We start from the raw sequence: 22730 nt of genomic DNA on the forward strand, positions 1-22730 counted from the left end.
CAAATGTAATAATTTTAAGTGATACCAAGTAGAAGAAATAAAGGTAGAAAGGGTTACAAGCAAACAAAAATAAAAATATGCTTTGCTTTGGCTAACACCAAATTTAACAAGCCACAGCTTTGTTCAAGGTAGTTTCCTCACCAATCTTCCCTTTCCCAGCAATAGCTGGTTAGTTCTCAGCTAGGATTCCCACAGAATTCAAGATGCTGGTTTTCCTTGTCTCCTCGGGTGAAAGATAACTTAAGGGTTCTCTGCCCCTATCTTTATAATCCAGTAAACCTCTCAAAAGTATATCTTTCAAAGTTAATTGATCCTACTTCGAGAGGCAGGAAGGCTTCCTGAGGTGCTTTTTCTCCACTTGCTCTTCTGATGTCTTTGTTTACATTTTATGTAAATATACTTTCATTATCTCTGCCTGACAGCCAGGCTGCTCAGACAAACAAAAACACATTCCTTTGTCTAGGGCAGACTGGGCTTATGCATCATTAGCCAAACACATTTTAGGAAACATAATCCTAGCACATATCCATAGCTCCTTGTACACACCCTGTAGATACACCACACAAGTATATTAATGATCAGTGAATTATTAGTTTTCCAGTGATACCTTGGAAGGCATATTTTGTACAAAAAATATGGAAGTAGTGTGTAGGGTGTAAATACAGGGGTGCCTAGGGCTATAGGCCCCCAATGTAGAAAAGTGTTTGGCGGCTTCTATCATGTTTAACACCATATTAGTCAGTATTATTGACTGCTAGCATAATATTCTTTCTTAAAATTCCCTAGCACAGACCAGACCAGAGAGAGGTAATTTAAAAACATACACAGGTTCCTTCTTTTCCTATAGACTGTTAAGAGAAAGAAAATATTGTCTGATAAGATTTATTTTGTTTGAATGTGCAAAGTTCAAAGAGTTGATTCAGGTCTGAGGAGCTGAAAAGTGTTTACGGAAAAAGGAAATATATCTCACACGCTAGTTCAGTTCCTGCAAACCTAGTTCAAAGAGTTTGTTTGAAATAGACATGAGTCAAACACTTTCTTTGTAAATCAGGATCACCTCCTATATGATTAAGGAAGGAATTCTCAAGGAAGATGCATGTTCTAAGAACAATCTCTGCAGTGTATAAATGTGCTGTGAATTAAGAGAAAGAAAATTATATTTTTTGATTGTAACAGCTAAAGATCAAAAGTGGATGTGTTTGTTTTAGGGGATTGAGCTAACAGGGTGACGTCTGGAGCTAGGGAAAGATATGTCAATTTAGAGGTAGCTCTGGCAGGCTAAGAAAACAGCTATGCCTAAGGGAACATCCTTCCCATTATGGGAGCAGTAAGGCAGTATTATTGCTTTTATCTTCAATCCTGTGTAACTGTGTTTATGGAATAGCTTTACAAGAACTTCTAATGAATTGTGAGTGATAGTCTTAATGTCTACTGTCTTTTATATTCCATGTCTTTCTCACTAGTGTAACCTAATCAACATTAAAAGCCTATATCAGAAAAAATAGCAATAAAATCTCTGTTGCACAGATTGGGCTGAAACCACTTGCCCCATTGCTACTTTCTCAATGACCAAATGATAGGAGGTTTGAGAAGGGGAAGGATGTAGCAAGGTCAGTAATACCTGAAGGTGGTTATTGAACAAGGACATATCCACTGCCTGTTTAAATGTAGCTGACAAGCGTTAACAATCTATGGCAATAATGGCTCAAGTCTCTTCTCTAGCTTTAACATTAAAGATGTGGGTCCTTCTCACAAGTGATTTGTTTCCACTTTCTAACAAGGCCCAACCCTGGGTAAGCAAAACAGGATGAAAATCAGCCACCAAAGACAGTTGCATGATTCTCCACCCTTTCTGCACTGTTCTTTGACAGAAGAGCCACACAGGGAACCAGCTGCAGCTTCTGGATGTAGGGCCACTCAGCCCTGATGCAAATTATGACTGCACAAAGGCAGCGCTAATTTACACCATTGGCATAGCTATGTGCATAGGTGTTTAAATCCACCAACAGTTCATACAAGAATTAATGCCTGGAGAATGTTTGCCACAAAAAATATTGCATGTGCACAGCAGAAAGCTGTGGTCTGAAAATCAAGCCCAAAGAAAGCATGAAGGCAAGTGGATTTTGCACATCATGAGGTGCGTGAGGGTGAATCAGAGGGGATAGAGCACAGAAGTAGGAAGGGGCAGAATCTTGAAGAGCATGAAAGGTGAGGCTGAACAGATTGGGCATGATATGTGAGATAGTATACCAGCAGAGAGGCTAGAAGAAGGCAAATATGTGTGTGTATTGGAGTAATACAACATTTTTTTTCAAAATTCTTATCATAGAAGTCTAGAAGATAGAGATGGAAGACACCTATTTGGCCACTAACACCCACCATTATCTATAATATATGTTCTAGAATTTACATGATGTTAGCTCATTATTTCTTTAGTATAACCCATTGTCTGGTCTGCTTAAGTCAGCATAGCTCCAATGGGAGGGTTTGGTCTGAGAACTGGGGAAATATAGAATTAGGAACAAGTAAATCTATATTTCAAAATGCTTCAAAGTAGTGATCTATCCTACAGCATATATCTTATAAGATAACCACAGAAACTCTGTAAATGTTTGAAGTCATGATCATGTTGGTCTCCCTTGCATGAGACTTTTTTTTCAAGGTTGCAGTTTGTCTTTTGCAGGTTTTCACAGTTGCTTCCTCCTCCAGAAGCAGGGGCGGCTCCAGGCCCCAGCACGCCAAGCGCGTGCTTGGGGCGGCAAGCCGCGGGGGGCGCTCTGCCGGCTCCGCAAGGGCGGCAGGCAAGCTGCCTCTGGCGGTTTGCCTGCGGACAGGGGCAGCTCCAGGGCCCAGCACACCAAGTGTGTGCTTGGGGCGGCATGCCGCGGGGGGCTCTCTGCCGGTCGCCGGGAGGGCGGCAGGCGGCTCCGGTGATCTGCCGCAGGCGTGCCTGTGGAGGGTCCGCTGGTCCAGCGGCTTCGGTGGAGCATCCGCAGGCACGTCTGCGGCAGGTCCACTGGAGCCGCGGGACTGGTGACCGGCAGAGCGCCCCCCGCGGCATGCTGCCGTGCTTGGGGCGGCAAAATAGCTAGAGCCGCCCCTGCCTGCGGAGGGTCCGCTGGTCCCGCGGCTTCGGCGGACCTCCAGCAGGCGAACCGCCAGAGGCAGCCTGCCTGCCGTTCTTGGGGCAGCACAATCCCTAGAGCCACCTCTGTGCAGAAGAAAAGTCAACCTGCTGCTTTGGATACAATAGCAGCCGAGGCCTAAAAGACAGACTGTTTTTGCATCTCAAAAGTGTAATTATTGTGAGGAGGGCGGATTTCCATAATTACCTTTGAATTGAACAAGTCAGTTACTGTATGTGTGCACCCATCAGCAAGGTCAGGATCTTATTTCTACAAAAACCAATTTAGGTAGAGGGCAGATACAATTTATAAGGCCAGGACTACACTTAAAAATTTTGGCATCGTAGCTGTGCCAGTTATGGGTGTGATTTATTTAAAAATAAAAACATAGTTATGCCAGCAAGAACCTTAGACTGAATTAGTGCTTTTGACACTATAGATTATGTTGGTAATGAAACCAATATGTTTATAAGCAAAAGCCATTTTCCTCCACAGAACCTTTGTCTATACCCAGATAGTTTTGCCAGCACAGCTATACTAATTCTCCCTGCAAATTAAACTTGAAAAGTGAAGCATTCACTAGCTATTCAATCAATAGTTTTAAAGAATGTGTCCTATGTTTTTTTTTGTTTTATATATTTCTCTTGTTCATTGATTTAAAACACATTTTCACCAGTCAAGCATTTTAGCTCTAGGTATTTTGTTAGATGTAATGAAAATTACAATATTTAGAATAAGGTCCAGGTTTCAGAATTGCCATGTTGGCATGTGTAAGCAGATCTGTACCCAAAGTTCCTTTATAGTTTTGTGGTGTTTGGAGTCAGTTCTGTTTGAGTTCCTTAAAGAGAGAGGTCTGAGTAGTGAAGTTTGACAGGGCTTGATTCAGTGTTCTAATCTGAGTGTAATTCTTGTTTAACTTTTCGTTCAAGTATATATATATATATATATATATATATATATATATATATATATATATATATATATATATATATATATATATATATATATATATATATATATATATATATATATATATTCAAGTATTTAACCAGTTAAAGTTTCTCTAGATGCAGTGTTTTATTTTATGATAGTATTCTTATGAAACACACGTATAACAATGCATATGTGTGTTGGAGGAAAGATGACCTTGTGGTTACAGGCAAAGTCTTCCTCTGTGCAAGTCAGTCAACCTTTTTGTTGCCTATGTGACTTTTATCAGTAACACCGGGGACAATATTTCTTGCCTGTCTGTTTCAAGGTGTGAAACTAAACTAATATTTGGTTAAGTTCTATAGTGCCTTCCAGCCAGTAATCTTCAGAGTATTGTTATTGGTGCTTCAATACCTAGGTGACAGGCACTTTAAAAAAAATTAAGATAGACAGACAAGCATCCAGATGCAAATATACAAAGAGAGCTTTGTGGCATTTCACCATGACATATGTTCACCTTTCACTTGAAATAGCTTGGTAACAGATAACATTTTGATTGCAAAATGGGACCAATACAAATTCAGCATGGCACACAGTAAAATGATTAAAAACTGGCTAACTGATAGGTTTCCAAAATGTAATTGTAAGTAGTAAATCAGGGATCGGCAAACTTTGGCACACAGCCAATCAGGGAGATCCGCTGGCAGGCTGGAATGGTTTGTTTATCTGCAGCGTCCACAGGTTCAGCAGATCTCAGCTCCCACTGGCCTTGGTTCACCATTCCAGGCCAATGGGGGCTGTGGGACGTAGTGTGGGCCGAGGGATGTGCTGGCTGCCGCTTCCCGCAGCGCTCATTGTCCTGAGACAGCGAACTGCGGCCAGTGGGAGCTGTGATCAGCCAAACCTGTGGACGCTGCAGGTAAACAAACCGTCCCAGCCCGCCAACGGATTTCCCTGATGGGCTGCATGCCAAAGGTTGCCAATCCCTGTGGTAAATCATCATCAAGCAGGTTCATTTTTAGTAGGGTCTCGCAGGGATCAGTTTTTGGCCCTACACTATTTATCATTTTTATCAGTGACCTGGAAAAAAATATCACATTTGCAGATGACACAAAGATTCAGGAAGTGGTAAATGCTGGAAAGGACAGGTCATTGCTACAGAGTGATCTGGATTTCCCTGTAAGCTGGGCATAAGCAACCAATAAGAGTTTTAATAGGGTCAAATGTAAAGTTGTTTCAAGGAACATCTAGGAACAAAGGATTAAGGCCATACTTACAGGATGGGGGACTCTGTTCTGGGAAGCAGTGACTCTGAAAAGACTCAGTGTAGATACTCAGCTGAATCTGAGCTCCCAGTGTGATGCTGTGACCAAAAGGGCAAATGAGATTCTTGGAGGTATAAACAGGGGAATATGAAGAAGTAGCAGCAAAGTCAGGTTACCTCTAGTTTTGGCACTGATGTGGCTGCTACTGGAATACTTTGTCCAGTTCTGGTGTCCTCAATTCAAGAAGGATATTGATGAATTGGAGAGGATTCAGAGAAGAACTATGAGACTAATTAAAGGATTGAAGAACATGCCTTATATCAGGGGTCAGCAACCTCTGGCACACAGCTCGCATCGGCAAGTTCGGCGGACCGCAGCTCCCACTGGCCGCGGTTCGCCGTCCCAGGCCAATGGGGGCTGCAGGAAGTGGCGTGGGTGAGGGATGTGCTGGCCGCGGCTTCCTGCCACCCCCATTGGCCTGGGACAGTGAACTGTGGCCAGTGGGAGCTGCGGTCAGCCGAACCTGCTGACGCAGAAGGTAAACAAAGTGGCCCAGCCCGCCAGGGTACTTATATGATATTCAAGAAGAGAAGGTTAAAGGGTGACTCAATCACAGTCCATGAGTACCTATGTGGGGGAAAATGTTATGATAATAGAGGGCTCTTCAATCTATTAGAAAAAAGTGCAAAATTTAACAGTGAGGGTAACTAACCATTGGAACAACTTCCTAAGAGTTGTAGTGCATTCTCCATCACTGGCAATTTTAAAATCAAGGTTGTATGAGGTATTTTTTTCTAAAAGATGCTCTAATTCAAACAGGAAGTAATTCAGGGAGGTTCTATGACCTGTGCTGTATAGATCAGACTAAATTATCACTATTGTCCAGCCTTCTGACCTCAACATCTGTGTTCCCAGATATTGAACCAAATGTTCAAATGGAAAATTTCAGTTTACATCCTTTGACAATAAATTATATTGGGTTATTTTGGATCACACAGTATATGCAATTCGGACAGATCCTCGCTGACTTCATGGGGCTATAACAACTTACAGTAGCTGAGGATCTGCCCCATATAATTAGCTACATTGATTTGTCAATACCCCTGTGAATGTTTGGTGTTGCCTAAGCTTTTTCGACTTGCAACTTTTTTGAAGGAAAAAGAAGATGTAAAACTACCTATATTTCTGTGTTCTTTGTTCCTGTGGAAATTCATTTCATATTCTCTCAAAAGTCCCTCTATTTTTCCATTATTTAAAAATAGCTGATCGTATCAATGGGGAGTCTACTTCAGGCAATAAGACAGGGAAAAACAAAAAACAAAAGAGCATATCCCAAACAGGCAAGTTACTTTTGGCAGGAACATAGAAAACAAGGAAGCCCACAGGGCTGGCATGCCTGGGGGTTACCAGCCCATCATCTCTAGCACAGTTATCTCAGTACTTGTTTTGAGTGGCATAGAATGACTCAAATTCAGGCCTGTGAGATGCAGATAACTCTTCTTAAATACCAGGGGGAAAATATCTAGTTTTGGCTTTAAATTGTGAATTGCAAACACAGTGCTATGTTTATTCTTGTTGCAAACCACTGTCTCGGTTCCTATTTCTCTTCACTCTCCAAATTCCAGCATCCGCCATTTGTTTTAGAAGGCAAATTTTAGTATTTCTAATGGCTTCTCTTCTGCTGCTGTTACTGTAATATTAGTATTCTTGGTTTTAAATAAATAAGCCCTCTGTGTTTCTCTGAATCAATGCGGTTAAAAATCTTTACTCCTGGGAAATTCTGAATGTATGCCAATCTAGCCTTGGAATAAAAGGGCAGTGTAGTGATGGAGATACTCAGCCTTTGGTTGAAATATGAACTGAAAGTATGTGGCTGATTCTAGTATCAGTCACACTGCTGGATATTGGGAGTAACTTGACTCAATTTGATGGAGTTTGGTGTAAGTAAGATCAGAATGCAGCTTTCTGCCTTTGAATACATGAAACGAGCACATAGCTCGTCAAAAGACTCAGAGTGTAAAACTGGAAGCGCATTGCAATGAGATTTTCATACAAGATTTGAACACTGGCAAACATTTTCCTGGTAGCTGTCTTGAAAGAGGGCAAAGATAATTAAAACGGATATATCATATATCAGTAGGCAGATTATACAGAGGAAGCTTTTATTGTTGCAGTGGTTGTTCACTTGAATTATGAAACAAATGGAGCACGTTGTGTGAAAATAGAAAATCATATTATGCACAAATTGTTTTAAGTAAGAACAGGGTTACAACTTTTTTTTTTTTTAAGGATCACTGTGGCAGCCATGGCTTTTCATGGAGTGTTTCGCAGCCCTTTCTCCTGGAGGAGCCCCCTTCCTTCAGGGCAGGCTTACTTATGTAGCCCAAGCTCCAGTGTGCATCAACAGCAGCCATGGGAACGACAAGTTGTGGACTACAAACTGCGGCATGTTGAGAGAACTTCCTGGTTCCTGCCAGGATGTACCCTCTGCCCTCCCAGCAGGAGGTCTCAGCATGGACTGAGCTGGGAGCACTTGGCAGGCAAGCAGAGAGGAAACTTCTAGACCAGGGGTGGGCAAACTTTTTGGCCTGAGGACCACATAGGATTTTGTAAATTGTATGGAGGGCCGGTAAGGGGAGGGGGTCATGGCCCAGCCCTCAACTCCTATCTGCCCCCCCCCAGGACTCCTGCCCCATCCACACACCCCCACTCCCTGTCCCCTGATCTCCCCCTGACCGCCGCTGCCCCATCCAATCCCTCCTCTCATTCCTGATGCTCCCCCCCCCCGGGACCTCTGCCTTCATTCAACCCACTGTTCCCCCCCCGACTGCCCCGACCCCTATCCACACCCCACTCCCTGATCACCACCCCGAACTCCCCTGCCCTCTATCCCCTCCAGCTCCCTGCCCCTTTACCGCGCTGCCTAGAGCACCGGTGCCTGGGCGGCGCTACAACTGCGCCATCCGGCTGGAGCTGGGCCATGCCACCACCATGCAGCACAGAGACTGGGTCAGGCCGGGCTCTGCAGCTGCGCTGCCCCAGGAGCTCATAGCCCCGCCGCCCAGAGCATTGCATTGGCGACGGAGTGAGCAAGCTGAGGCTGCAGTGAAGGGGGAACAGCAGGGGAGGGGCTGGGGCTAGCCTCCTGGGCCAGGAACTCGGGGGCCAGGCAGGACGGTCCCGTGGGCGGGATGTGGCCCATGGGCCATAGTTTGCCCACCTCTGTGCTAGACTGTAATCCTGTCCTATACTCTTCACAGAATAAAGCCTTGTTCCTGGTGGCTTGTCTGAGTGGGTCTGGTCTGAGGTGAATACACACTGACACACAACGGAGAGCACAAAAGGAGCCTCAGGCCCAGTTTCCAAAAGGCAAGCTTCCCCTATCTTGAACTGGGCCAGTGAACAGGATGGGGAAGGAGGTGGGGTGCTACACTTAGAAAGATCAAGTGGCCCTTTCCTTGGTTTGCTATGAGTAGAGGTGGGAGAACAACCGATTTTTCTCTTTGCTGACATTTTCAAAAAAATATAAAAAAATTCTTTGAGTCCAGTCAAATCAGAAAATTCTTAAAAATTATGATGAATCAATGTTCCATTTGGGGTCCAATGAAATATGTCATTTGACTAAAAGTGTTCAGAAACAAAATGTTTTTAAAGGTCTAGGTCAGGGGTCAGCAACCGGTGGCTCGCGGCTCGCCAGGGTAAGCACCCTGGTGGGCCGGCCCGGTTTGTTTATCTGCCACGTCGGCAAGTTCGGCTGATCGCGGCTCCCACTGGCCGCGGTTCGCGGTCCCAGGCCAATGCGGGAGGCAGGAAGCGGCGCGAGCCGAGGGATGTTCTGGCCGCGGCTTCCTGCCTCCCGCATTGGCCTGGGACCGCGAACCGCGGCCAGTGGGAGCTGCGATCGGCCGAACTTGCCGACGCAGCAGATAAACAAACGGGGCCGGCCCACCAGGGTGCTTACCCTGGCGAGCCGCGAGCCACCGGTTGCCGACCCCTGGTCTAGGTCCACAAAATGGCTGGCGGGGGAGGTAGTGGTGGTGCCCACCTTATAACTTTTAGTCTTGGATTTAAATGTGTGTCCCCCTCTCAGGTGAGTTCTCCAATCACCAGGATATAGTGTCTCTCTCTCTCTCTCTGGCCCAATGACTACTCAAGTATTTCATACAAATTATGTAGCTTCACCAGAATAGCCTATAACCTAGAGTTTAGGGCACTCACCTGGGAGGGGGGAGAGCTGGGGTCAAATCTCTGCTCAAGAGTAGGGATTCAAACCTAGGTCTTCCACATTCCACATTAGTGTCCTAGCCACCAGACCAATGGCTAAAAATGGTTGGGGGGGGGAGGTTACCACCTTCTTCTCTGACAGTTTTGTGACTCCATCCCAAATTTGTGCATTTTTTTGTTTCTGTTTTTTTTCCTGGCCAAAGCTATCCTATGAATGTGTGTGAAGTTCATGAATAGTTTTGGGTTGACCAAAACTACATTTTTAATTAATTGATTATTTGTCAAAAAATGCCACCCAGCTCTGGTTGTGCGGTGTATCTTCTTTTCCAGACTTCATTAGTGCTACTCTCTTTAAATATCATAATCTCAAGGCTGTGTCTACACTACCATTTCTGTCGGCAAAACATATGTCGCTCAATGAGTGAATATTCCACTCCTCATGAGTAACACCGGCATAAGCACTAGTGTGCACAGTGATATGTCGGCTTCTCCCATCACCATAGCTACCACTGCTCATTAGGGGTGGATTATGTTGACCAGAGAGCTCTCTCCCATCACCATAGGGTGTCTACAAGAGAGATCTTACAGCGGCGCAGCAGCATCACTACAGACATAGCCCAAGACACTTAAATGGCCGCCATTACTGTGTATCTTTGAGCCCTACAACTTAAACACTCTCACGGCATCCTTATAAGGCAGTGAAGTACTGTTATCCCCATTTTACGGATGGGGACTTGAGGAACAGAGAGACTAAGGCCTTGTCTACACTACAGGACTATTTCGAATCTACTTAATTCGAATTTGTGGATTCGACCTTAATAAGTCGAATTTGTATATCCATACTAAATACACAAATTCGAACTTCTGAGTCCACATTCACGGGGCCAGCTTCGACTTTGGAAGCGGTGCACTGTGGGAAGCTATCCCACAGTTCCCGCACTCCCCGCTGCCCATTGGAATTGTGGGATTTCCCCCCAATGCATGCTGGGGGGAAAAATGTGTCATCATTGAACCGTCAATCCCACCCTCCCTCTCTTCCTTGAAAGCGCCGGCGGGAAATCTGTTCGCGCCCTTCTCTGGTCGGTTACAGCGCGGACGCCACAGCACTGCGAGCATGGAGCCCGCTGCGATCATCGCTGCACTTATGGCCGTTGTCAACTCCTCGCACGTTATCGTCCACCTCTTCCACAGTCAGATGCTGAGAAACCGGGCGAGGAGGCTCCGGCAGCACGGTGAGGAGAGTGGCGCAGACCTCTCACAAAGCAGGGTACGCCGGGCAGTGGAGATCATGGTGGCAATGGGTCAAGTTCATGGTGTGGAACGGCGATTCTGGGCCCGGGAAACAAGCACAGACTGGTGGGACCGCATAGTGCTGCAGGTCTGGGATGACACAGAGTGGCTGCGAAACTTCAGGATGCGTAAGGGCACTTTCCTTGAACTGTGTGACTTGATGTCCCCTGCCCTGAAGCGCCAGGACACAAGGATGCGAGCAGCCCTGACTGTGCAGAAGCGAGTGGCCATAGCCCTCTGGAAACTTGCCACGCCAGACAGCTACCGGTCAGTAGCGAACCACTTTGGCATGGGCAAATCTACCGTGGGGATTGCTGTCATTCAAGTAGCCCACGCAATCATTGAGCAACTGCTCTCAAAGGTAGTGACTGTCGGAAATGTCCAGGTCATCATAGATGGCTTCGCCGCGATGGGATTCCCAAACTGCGGTGGGGCTATAGATGGGACTCACATCCCTATCCTGGCACCAGCCCACCAGGCCAGCGAGTACATTAACCGAAAGGGCTACTTTTCAATGGTGCTGCAAGCTGTGGTGGACCATAGGGGACGTTTTACCAACATCAACGTCGGGTGGGCGGGCAAGGTTCATGACGCGCGTGTGTTCAGGAACTCTGGTCTGTTTAGACGCCTCCAGGCAGGCACTTTCTTCCCGGACCACAAAATAACGGTTGGGGATGTGCAGATGCCTACAGTGATCCTCGGGGACCCGGCCTACCCGCTAATGCCCTGGCTCATGAAGCCCTATACAGGCGCCTTGGACACTGAAAAGGAACTCTTCAACTACCGGCTGAGCAAGTGCAGAATGGTGGTGGAGTGTGCTTTCGGACGTCTCAAGGGGAGATGGCGGAGCTTACTGACTCGCTCTGACATCAGCGAAAAGAATATCCCCGTAGTTATTGCTGCTTGCTGTGTGCTCCACAATCTCTGTGAGAGCAAGGGCGAGACCTTTTTGGCCGCTTGGGAGGTTGAGGCAAATCGCCTGGCTGCTGTTTACGATCAGCCAGACACCCGTGCTGAGAGAATATCCCAGCGGGAAGCGATATGCATCAGGGAGGCTTTGAAAGCGAGTTTCCTCGCAGAGCAGGGTAACCTGTGACTGTCCACTTGATTTTAAGAGAGCCTGATCATAAACCAAGTTTTCCCCACTTCCCAAGGACGTTTTAAAACTAAGGACATGTTTTAGTAATTAATAATAAATCTTTCGTTGACTTTGCATTTCTGTTTCTTCGTTGAAACAGGGAAGCATTCTGTGCTGGTTAAGGTGTGCACTGATGGGTGGGTTTGCAGGAAGGGGCGAGGGGTGCCGTCCTTGGATAGGGGTTACCATGACGGCTGTGGGTTTGGGCGTTGGAAGGGGTGAGGGGTGTGGGGGAAGGGTGAGTATCTGCCCCTGGATGAGGTCTCTTTTTGGGGCTCGGGGCACCGGGGAGGATCGTGACTACGGTCCAAATGCATGTGAAGGGAAGCCTGCCTTTACATTCGGGGATGTCAGGCACCAGGACCCTACACATCAAGGAAAGACCCGGGGCAGCATACACCACACAGACTGTCCCTGGTGCCTAGTGACTGCAGTCTGTGTGTGCCCTGCAGTTGACCCTGCCCCCAAGTCTGTACCCTGGTAATGTGGGCTATGCACTGCAATTAAAAATCCCCCCCCACACACACAAAGTCTTCTGACACGAGAAACGTGACGGAAACAGAGAGTAACAGCAAACCGCTTTTAATAATGTTATACACAGTGGGGGGTTGAAACTTGGATTTGGGACTGGGTGATCCTGTAAGGGAAGAACTTCTACAGATTTACAGCGCGAGAGGTGTCTTGTACATTAGCGCTCTGCTGCGGTGCAGTGACAGTTCTCACGGCCCCTACCGCCCCTCCTTCTTGTCACTTTGGGTGAGGGGGGGACAGGACTTCTTGGCGTTGGAGGGCGGTTGCAGATGCACTGCAGGGGGGCTCTCTCCTCCTGCCTGCGGTCTTGCAGAACATCTACAAGGCGCCGGAGCGTGTCCGTTTGCTCCCTCATTAGACCAAGCAGCGTTTGAGTCGCCTGCTGGTCTTCCTGCCGCCACCTATCCTCCCGTTCCAGGTGTGTGCGATGCTGCTGACACAGGCTCTCCCTCGACTGTCTCTGCTCTGCCGCCTCCGCTCTGGAGCTGGCCATCAGTTCCTGGAACATGTCGTCCCTTGTCTTTTTCTTTCGGCGTCTAATCTGAGCCAGCCTCTGCGAGGGGGATGGCGGGGCAGTCCGTGAAGGAGCCGAAGCTGTGTGATGCGAAAAAGTAGGTGATTTCCTTGAACAAATACATGTTTGCCAACAGTAAACACAGTCTAGTCATTTTCAGTTAAGAAGACCAAACAGGGAACCAAGTCTCAGGAGATCTCGGAACTAGTCCGAGATTTCGGACTACGCTCTCATTGGCGGCGCGATTGCACTGGATAGCGCACAAGCGAGGAGAGACAGCTGCATCCCTCTTGCACAAAGTCCTGGTAAGCCTTACAGTACAGACTGCTTATCAGATAGTGCTTAGCTGTGCTCTCCTGCTGGAGGCAATGTGCAAAGCAGAAAAGATGAGCGTTATGCGGCATCTCCCGCCAGTGACCGCGAAAGACCCCTGTATGCTTTTCCTCTGAGTCCTGGAACACGTGGCTGTTAAGCGAGGGTCATTCTTATGCAAAGTAAAACTCTGTTAAGCGAGGGTCATTCTTATGCAAAGTAAAACTCTGTTAAGCGAGGGTCATTCTTATGCAAAGTAAAAGTCTACCATGCACAATAGTAACAGTACACTAATTCCACTAATTAGATGCAGCACTTCCACAACGACATCACCCTGAGGCGTGTCAGGCGCACACAGAGAGAGCGGATGTTAATAGAAGCCCTGCACAGACCAGGACCCTACGCTGCCATGCTCGTAGAGGCGATGGTCCCCCTCTACCTGAGGATGGCATGGCGCGGAAGAGTGTGCTTCAACGGAGCACCCAATAAAGCACCTCTCCCAAGAAACCTCTTGCTGAGGCTTTTCCAGCTGCTCTCTGAGAGCTTTTTTGAAATATCCCCAGAGGACTATTGCTCCATTGCTGTTTGTGTAGACCTGCTGTTTGTTTAGTTTCATATTTAAAAATGTTTATATAGTATTTCTATTTTTTATATAAATCCCTGTTTCTTAAAAAAATAAATGTTTCCCTGTTTGTAGCACTTACCGCCTGATCCTTCCCCTGATTCCGAGTCCTGGTTAACGGGCGGGGACGGTTGGTAGGGGATCTCTGTGAGGGTGATGAAGAGATCCTGGCTGTCAGGGAAAGCGGGAGTGGGTTCGATGTCGCCTGCGCCGTCCTCTAAAGACCCTTCCTCATCTTCCCCATCGGCGAACAGGGAGGGGGAACTGTCCCGGTACACTATTCCGTCCTCGGAGTCCACCGTCACTGGTGGGGCACTGGTGGCAGACCCACCTAGAATGGCATGCAGTGCCTCGTAGAAGCGGCATGTCTGGGGCTGGGCTCCGGAGCGTCCGTTTGCCGCTCTGACTTTTTGATACCCTTGTCTTAGGTCCTTCACTTTCACGCGGCACTGCATCGCATCCCGGCTGTATCCTTTGTCTTTCATGGCTTTAGAGACCTTCTCGAAGGTCTTCGCGTTCCGCTTGTTGGAGCGCAGCTCCGAGAGCACAGACTCCTCGCCCCACACAGCGATCAGATCCTGGACTTCCCGGTCAGTCCATGCTGGGGACCTCTTTCTATTCTGGGATTGCCCGGACTCCTCTGCTGGAGAGCTCTGCATCGTTGCAGGTGCTGCGGAGCTCGCCCCGATGTGCAACCAGAACGTCAGATTCAAACCGCCCAGACAGGAAAATGAATTCAAATTTTCGCGGGTCATTTCCTGTGTGGCTGGCCAGAGAATCCAAGCTCGGACTGCTGTCCAGAGCGTCAACAGAGTGGTGCACTGTGGGATAGCTCCCGGAGCTGCTAAGTTCGATTAGCATCCACACCAAGCCTAATTCGAGCTAGCAAGTGCGAATTTAGCGTTACTCCACCTGCCGGGGTGGAGTACCAAATTCGAACTAAAGAGCCCTCTAGTTCGAATTAAATGGCTTCCTGGTGTGGACGGTTGAGCGGTTAGTTCGAATTAACGCTGATAAATTCGAATTAAAGTCCTAGTGTAGACCAGGCCTAAGGGCTCATTTACACGGGGAGTTATTCCAGAATTTCTATTCCTGATTAAATGTTCTTGTTTAACTCCCATGTGTAGACACTCTAGTTCTGGAATAAGAATGTCCACACCTGGAGTTAATCAGGAATAGTTAATCTCCTTTAAATTCACATTATACCTTATTCCAGGTTAACTTTCATATGTAGGGAAAACCTGAGTCTTTGGCCCATGGTCATACAGGAAGTCTGTGGCACAGCAGGGAACTGAATCCTGGTCTCTGGCTAATGCCTTAGCCACTATGCCATCTTCCTCTAAGTCTGAAAATATGAATGTGCATCCCAGATATTCTCAGATATCTATCAATTGGCACATCAGATATAGTTGTAGGAGCCCAGTGCCTAATTTTCCTAGATGACTTACCTAAATTTATACAAATCTGAAAAAAAAAAGTCAAGATTTAGTTGGGGAAAGGGGAAGGTTTGGCCACTTCTTACTTTGCCCACTCCTAATTGAACTAGCTCTCAATTTCTTTCAAAACTGAAAGTGCCTGAAAGTGTCATGTGAGATTTTCCTAGACTCCATGCCCAAGGCTCCTGTGGAGCGACATGCAGCCTGAAAAAAACAGCCCAGCATATTTAATACTGCAGATTCTCATAGTATGCATTTGATTAACTGCTTTATATTAAGAATTGTAGGTGATGACTAAAATCTATTTGGACATGATTCCTTAACATACTTCAGATATATCATGTATACTGAGAACTAATTGTAGACAGTGCTTAGCCAGTGAAAATAATACAGGTCTATAGGGAGGTTATACTTCTACTATAATGAATGGGAAAAATCAGGGTGGGATTTTTCTGTTGACATTTTTTTTTTGTTTGGTTTAATGGCAATCTTTTGTGTCTGGGTTGTGTTTTAGGTTTTTTGGGGGGTGGAATAGGATAGGGTAGGTTTGTTTGTTTTTAATTTTGCTCTCAGTATCCCATACCATGATTTTTTTTTAAAAAAGACACAATAATGAACCTAGTACAGCACCAGTAAATGCCTATCCAACAGGAAATACATATAATAGAGCAAAGTACGTCCAGTATTGACAGGGAGGATAAGGTGATTCTCAGGCTTGTAATGTTGTAAATATGCAGTATATGCAAGTGTTTATGGTGGGTGCTGTGATTTGCTGCAGGACATGCTGAGGCAGGCACTTGTGTAGATCAGTGCTTCCCAGTCTATTTAATCAATTATGTCACTTGATCAGCATGAAAAGGGAGATCTCAATACCTCCTTTTTTAGTTGCCAAAATGGGACCCCAGAAGCAATTACATTGTAAATTAGCTGACAAGCAGAGAATACCTAGTGGATGCATAACTACTGGAGTAGAGAATGTTTTTACTGTTATTTCTTTTCTGAAAAGGAACATTGTGAAGGGGAAGCAGGAGTCAGCCCTGAATCGTTTTCCAAGCCGTTCATATGTTATGCCCGTTCTCTGTGAGTGGATGCAATATATGAACTGACAAAGTGTAGTGCTGCTTTGCCACTATGGCTACTGAGTGCTTACTAAGTGTTTATACCTGCAGTTGTGTGGAAATTGGTTAATTTGCACAGTAAAAAAAACCCCACACATTTAATAAAAATAAAACTAGGCAAGCACCAGATGTTTTCTGTTATCAGCACTTGAAGGTTGGGGTTGGTTTTTCTTTAGTATACTTATAGGTAAATGTGTTTTGAGCAGGGGTCCAAAAGCAGCAGCAAATTTCCTTTCACCTCTATGAAGCGATATTTTTTTTTCCAGAAAAACTCAACTGTCACCTTGAAGTTTTACACTCCTCCATACATCCGCCCTTAGCCCACCACATGCACCTACATACCCCCTTTGCACCATGCCTGCACTCCTTACATGCTGTGTGGGCTCAAAAGTAATGTGAGACTCAACTGCTTTTGCAATGCTCACAAACTGAAACTGGTTGAGAATTTTTTTTGTAATTATTTGTTTGCAAATTTTGAAAAAAATTTTTGCAAATAATTTCTATATTTTTTTCAAGCAGCTCCACCAGATTCTTTTTGTGTGTTCTGTGGAGGCTAATCTCTCTGCCTTGCAGCTATGCCCAGAATGGATAACTTTATTCCCTTGCGTGGGCTCTTAGGATGGGCCACAATCCTGCCATTCTTATTACTGGGATTTTCTGTTTTAAAACTATGGGTCTGAGCCACTGCTGCAATACTATTCTTCTGGCACCATCATTCTATTGAAATCAAGGATGTTACACTGATGTAAAACTGGAGTACCATGGTGGTAAATCAGGCCCCAGATGTTTTGCTTGGAGGGTCAGATTGTGGGTTTTTTATATTTGCGTGAAAGTCTATTCAGCCTCCTTGTCTCAGGGTGGATAAAAGTCACACTGATACACTAACTTGTGGGGAGGATGTCTGCAGGCCTTGTCACATTTGATGGCTGTATTCCATCCAGGCAGAAAGCTATTTTCAGTTAGTGATCAGCTGGAAGAAATATAAACTATTTCAGTGGCCTCAAGTACTACAGGAGTAAACTTTGGCACTTAGAGCGTTCACCATGTGACAGTCCAGTGGATATATAACTAAATCCCCACACACATTTTTGAAAATTTACAGCTTAAGTCCATGTAAGTGATCTCCAAGACTCTTGAGCATAAGGACACTCATATCACAACCTGTGGCAATTTCCAAATGCATCTACTAACATTTTCCTCCTGAGCTATTCAAACTATGTCACCACACCCACTTGCTACTTGAATTTCTGTGGGATCCCCATTGTCCACCACATCAACTTTAAATACTTATTCTTGCATTCAGTGGACCTTCTTAACTCCACTTTGGCCTACGTCTTTGAGCTACTGTACTCGTAATGCCCTCTGCACCAAATATATCCATTGCCACTCTTCATACTTCTCTTCTGCCTATCTCCTTGCCTTTTTCCACATAGCCTACTATGTGGGGAATGCCCCCAATGCTGGTTCAACCAGCAACCACTCTCTCCACTTTCCAGACTCAGTCGTTCTGTGATGTCCATGGGAAGTGAACACACACAAACAATAAAAGCACTGTAAAACTAATACTTCTTCTGAGCCCTTTCAGTCTGTCCTATCCTCTTCACTTAACTTGTAAGTGGGGCATAGAATGTCCTCATTTTGTTCCTTGTACATTGCACATGAATACATTCTTGTTGTAATTATATATTTGTTAAGTATCAACAGTGACGTGGGCGATAGCAACATTTAGAGTGTGGTCTGTGCCACAATCATAGATTTCAGGGCCTCGATTAACTCAATACTGTGCACCCGTGGTTTTCAACCAGGGGTATGAGTACCACTGGGAGTACTCAAAGGTCTTCTAGAGGGTACATCAACTCATCTAGATCTTTGCCTAGTTTAACGACAGGGTACATAAAAAGCCCTAGTGAAGTCAGTACAAACTAAAATGTCATAGATGACAATTTGTTTTTACTTCTCTGTATACTATACATCAGGGGTCGGCAACCTCTGGCACGCGGCTCGCCAGGGTAAGCACGCTGGCGGGCCGGGCCAGTTTGTTTACCAGCTCTGTCCGCAGGTTCGGCCGATTGCGGCTCCCACTGGCTGGGGTTTGCGCTCCAGGCAGGGGCGGCTCTAGCCATTTCGCCGCCCCAAGCACGGCGGCACGCCGTGGGGGGCGCTCTGCCGGTCGCCAGTCCCGCGGCTCCGGTAAATTTCCCGCAGGTCCCGCTGGTCCCGCGGCTCTGGTGGACCTCCCGCATGTGTGTCTGCAGATGCTCCACCGAAGCCGCGGGACCACCGGACCCTCCGCAGGCACGCCTGCGGGAAGTCCACCGGAGCCACCTGCAGCCCTTCCGGCGACTGGCAGAGCATCCCCCGTGGCATGCCGCCCGAAGCACGCGCTTGGCGTGCTGGGGCCTGGAGCCGTGCCTGGCTCCAGGCCTGTGGGGGTGGCAGGAAGCCATGGCCAGCACATCCCTCGACCTGCGCTGCTTCCCGCAGCCCCCATTGGCCTGGGTTGGCGAACCGTGGCCAGTGGGAGCCGTGATTGGTCGAATCTGCGGACGCGGCAGGTAAACAAACTGGCCCGGCCCACCAGGGTGCTTACCCTGGTGAGCTGTGTGCCAGAGGTTGCCGACCCCTGCTATACACTGAAATATAAGTACAATATTTATATTCCAACTGATTTATTTTAAAATTATATGGTAAAAATGAGACAGTAAGCAAATGTTCAGTAATAGTGTGTTGTGACACTTTTGTATTTTTATGTCTGAATTTGTAACTTTTAAGTGATGTGAAACTTGGGGGTTCAGAAGACAAATCCCCAGGCACAAAAACTCAAGACTCTTAAAAGGGATACAGTAGTCTGGAAAGGATGAGAGCCACTGCTGTATGTTACTTGACTAATTCAGTTAAGGAATGACTGTATGAGAGTCATTTCTGATAATATGGAATCTGTGAAATACACAACGCAGGGCATTACAGAACTGCTGATGTAATCATGATCCATACTTTTTTTTTAGACTAGCCCTATTAATTACCATTATGTAAATGTAATGTGTCCCATAATAAATAATAGGGAAAATGTTAAAGGGAAAAATACACGAGAATTTAGGCAACAACTGCATTACAAGGAATAATTTGTTACACAACAGCAAGAGTATGCTGATATCTCAGACATAGGTCATTTTATAACTATTAAAATTAAATGACAAAGAACTATGGGTAAAATTTTCAAAAGCACCTAAAGTGTCTTAAGAGCCTAAGGCTCATTGAAAGTCTATGGGACTTAGCCTCCAAGTCACGAAGGCACTTTTGAAATTTTTGCCCCATTCCCCTAAAATGGGATAAATATTGTGATCTGCACCAAGAAATTTAGATGACACGGCAGTATTCCATCAGCTACTTCCTTTTACCTTGCCGCAAGTCTGGCTGCTGGTCTCATCAGCTGCTCTCAGCACATACCCCTATAGAAACAGAGAGCTGGTCTGGGCATCTGAGGGCTCGTGGGAGGGAGGGGAATGGGACTACTATGAATAAGAGTGTTGGGGAGGTCTGGGAATCAGAGCAGGGACTAGCAGGAATGTGGAACTTGGAAAATAAGTGGCTCTTGAGCTTAAGCATCTGGAAGGACAGTAAGTGGAGAGGAGCTATGCTAAAGGAACCACCTGTAGTTGGTTAGAGAAGACATCTTCTCCTCTGCTTCCTGTACCCCTAGCTCAGTTCAAATTACTTCACCTACAGTTCAAGTGACCTCATTGGCACTCATTAAATATTACATACAGATAAAGGGACCAATTCTGCTCCCAGTGAAGTCAATAGCAAAACTCCCATTGATTTCAAAGGAGAAAAGGTTGGGCCCAACGAAGACGTGGAGAAGCAGTGGTCTGTCTCTTGTTCCATGAATGAGAGAGCAGATTTTTTCTAACAATGAAGTATTTTGACGTCTCAGATAATGTTGTTGCATTCATCAGAATGTCTTTCTGACATTGTTTCTAAATGACTCACTGACTCTGAAATTGCTACTTAATAAATTAATTCACTCAATGCAAGGGTAATAATCTGCTTAAATGCTCATAACTACAATTTTATAATAGTTCCTCTGCTAAAGCTAAATTGTTGGCACAAAGCCATTTATTACTGGAAAGGGTTTGGAGGGGGTGAAGCTGAAAGTTTTAAACTACCAGTGATCATTTTCATCATTCTTTGGTTCATGGTAGCTGTCTAACCCAAACCTGGTAAAGAGCATGAGCAGGTCAAGGATTTCTAGGTGTTTTGACAAGGCATTTTATAAATGACGAGTAACATCTATGCTGTTCCTGTCAGGGAAGTGAAACACTGAATAAATGAATCCTAATAAAACTTGACAACTGGAATTCTTCATTTCATTTTCATATTTCAATAAATCGGCTAAATAGACATCTTGTGAAAAAAAATTGAATTTCATGTTTTATTGATTTGTCTGATAGCTTTACAAAGCTCTGTAAGGTTTATCAAGGATAAACAAAGTTGATCATTTTGTCTATTGTTTTCAGAGGCTTTGAATGTGCTAATTGTTTTTAAATATTTTTATTTAATTGAATTGTTATTATACAATAAATTAAAACAATATAATCATTAATATCAAAGCACTCCTTACCACTTATTAATGTATCAATCTCATGGGGACAAAAATAAAATAAAATAATAATAATAAAAAAACCCACTGAAGCTATAGGTCAGGGGTCGGCAACCTCTGGCACGCAGCCAGTTTGTTTACCTGCCGTGTTGGCTCCCACTGGCAGCGGTTCGCCGCTCCAGGCCAATGGGAGCTGCGGGAAGCGGTGCGGGCCGAGGGATGTGCTGGCCACGGCTTTTTGTCCTGGTATACTGCTACTCAAATCTGAGCTGAGATTTTGTTTCAGATATGAAGCAATGTTTTGTTTTTGCTTTTCCTGGTAAATTTCTTAATGACTAGATGTGATTTGTTGAGAACGATATTGTGGATAACTTGAGAATCCGGATGCAAAGAAGCATGGACAGTATTTAATGGAGCCCCTTATGCTTATATTTGATTCTGATCTCCATTTGTATCAGTTCTAGTACTGATTTTTAGCTTCCTGTTGCCTTTCTTTAGCCTGACAGTTTGAAGTAGAGTTGGGTTGAAAATAGTTTCCCCATTTCTGAGAAAATGTTTGAGATTTCAAATGTCTCCTGTTTCAGATTGGATCAAAACAGAGACCTTCCAAAATGTTTTGTGAAAAAACTAGAGAAAGATTGATTCCTCCAAGAATAACCTTCACTGAATCAGGCAGAGCAAGGACTTAAAACTGAGTTTTCTAGATTCCAGGCGATTGCCTTAAGCACCGGGCTATTGGCTAGGCTGGGTGATAGAGCCCTGCACAGGACTAGTGTCGAGCCCTGCAGTGGGACTGGGATCCTGCAGAACCTGCTGCCATAATAGTGGGAGTGGTATTAAACTATACTCCCACACAAGGCTCTACTGGGTTGCTTTCTTGCTCTCTTTCTGTCCATAAATTCCATCCTAGATACCTTCCCAAGGAAAGTTTTGTGGAAACCAGCCCTTTTGTGTGAAAAGTTTGTGTTTATACAATTGGCATTTTCTAATGAAAAACCATTTTATCGAAAAATTCCCAACCAGCTCTAGTTTGATATTAGCTCATTAATGGTTGTTGGCTGAAAAAAAAAATCTCAAAAGCCTATTGGAAATAATCAAAATAATAATTTAAAACAGCTCACACATCTATAGTCTGCTGTTTCCAAAGAGACCTCAGGTACTTAGCTGCCCAACTCTTTACCATAGAAAGTCAATGGGTGTTGGGTGCCTAACTCTCTTAGGCCTCTGGAAATCCCAGTTGTCATTCATTTTATTCCAAAGGATCCAAAAGTGTTTTACAAATTTAAATATTATTCAGTAATATATAATCCCATTTATCTGAATTTTGAGGAATCTCTTATACTTTTGAAAACTCTTTGGTTTGCTTAAGTGTTTTTGAGGCGGAAGACAAAGCTTCAGTTCAGTTAAATGAATTTTAGACAAAGGGAGTTCTCCATTAAAATATAACTATTTTTGGTTGAAAAGTGTTTTGATTTGTTTCTGTGAGAAAGCAATTTAGAGTTAAAAAAAAAATGTGAGTCTCCCAGGTAAGAGTTGAAAGCCCAGAAGTATAAATCTTACCAAGGACTATAATATAATTATATGCCTAACCAAAATTATTCTGAAAATGGGATATGCTTATATTA

At 45.1% G+C, this 22730-nt stretch overlaps 1 protein-coding gene across 3 annotated transcripts in view; it reads left to right on the forward strand.

The window, feature by feature from the left end:
• The window catches only part of PCDH9 (protocadherin 9), a 904685-nt gene that overhangs the window by 863249 nt on the left and 18706 nt on the right, over positions 1-22730 (forward strand). The gene's annotated exons all lie outside the window — the stretch shown is intronic.

The sequence above is a fragment of the Mauremys mutica genome, chromosome 1, assembly GCF_020497125.1.
Source record: "Mauremys mutica isolate MM-2020 ecotype Southern chromosome 1, ASM2049712v1, whole genome shotgun sequence".
NCBI lineage: Eukaryota > Metazoa > Chordata > Testudines > Geoemydidae > Mauremys > Mauremys mutica.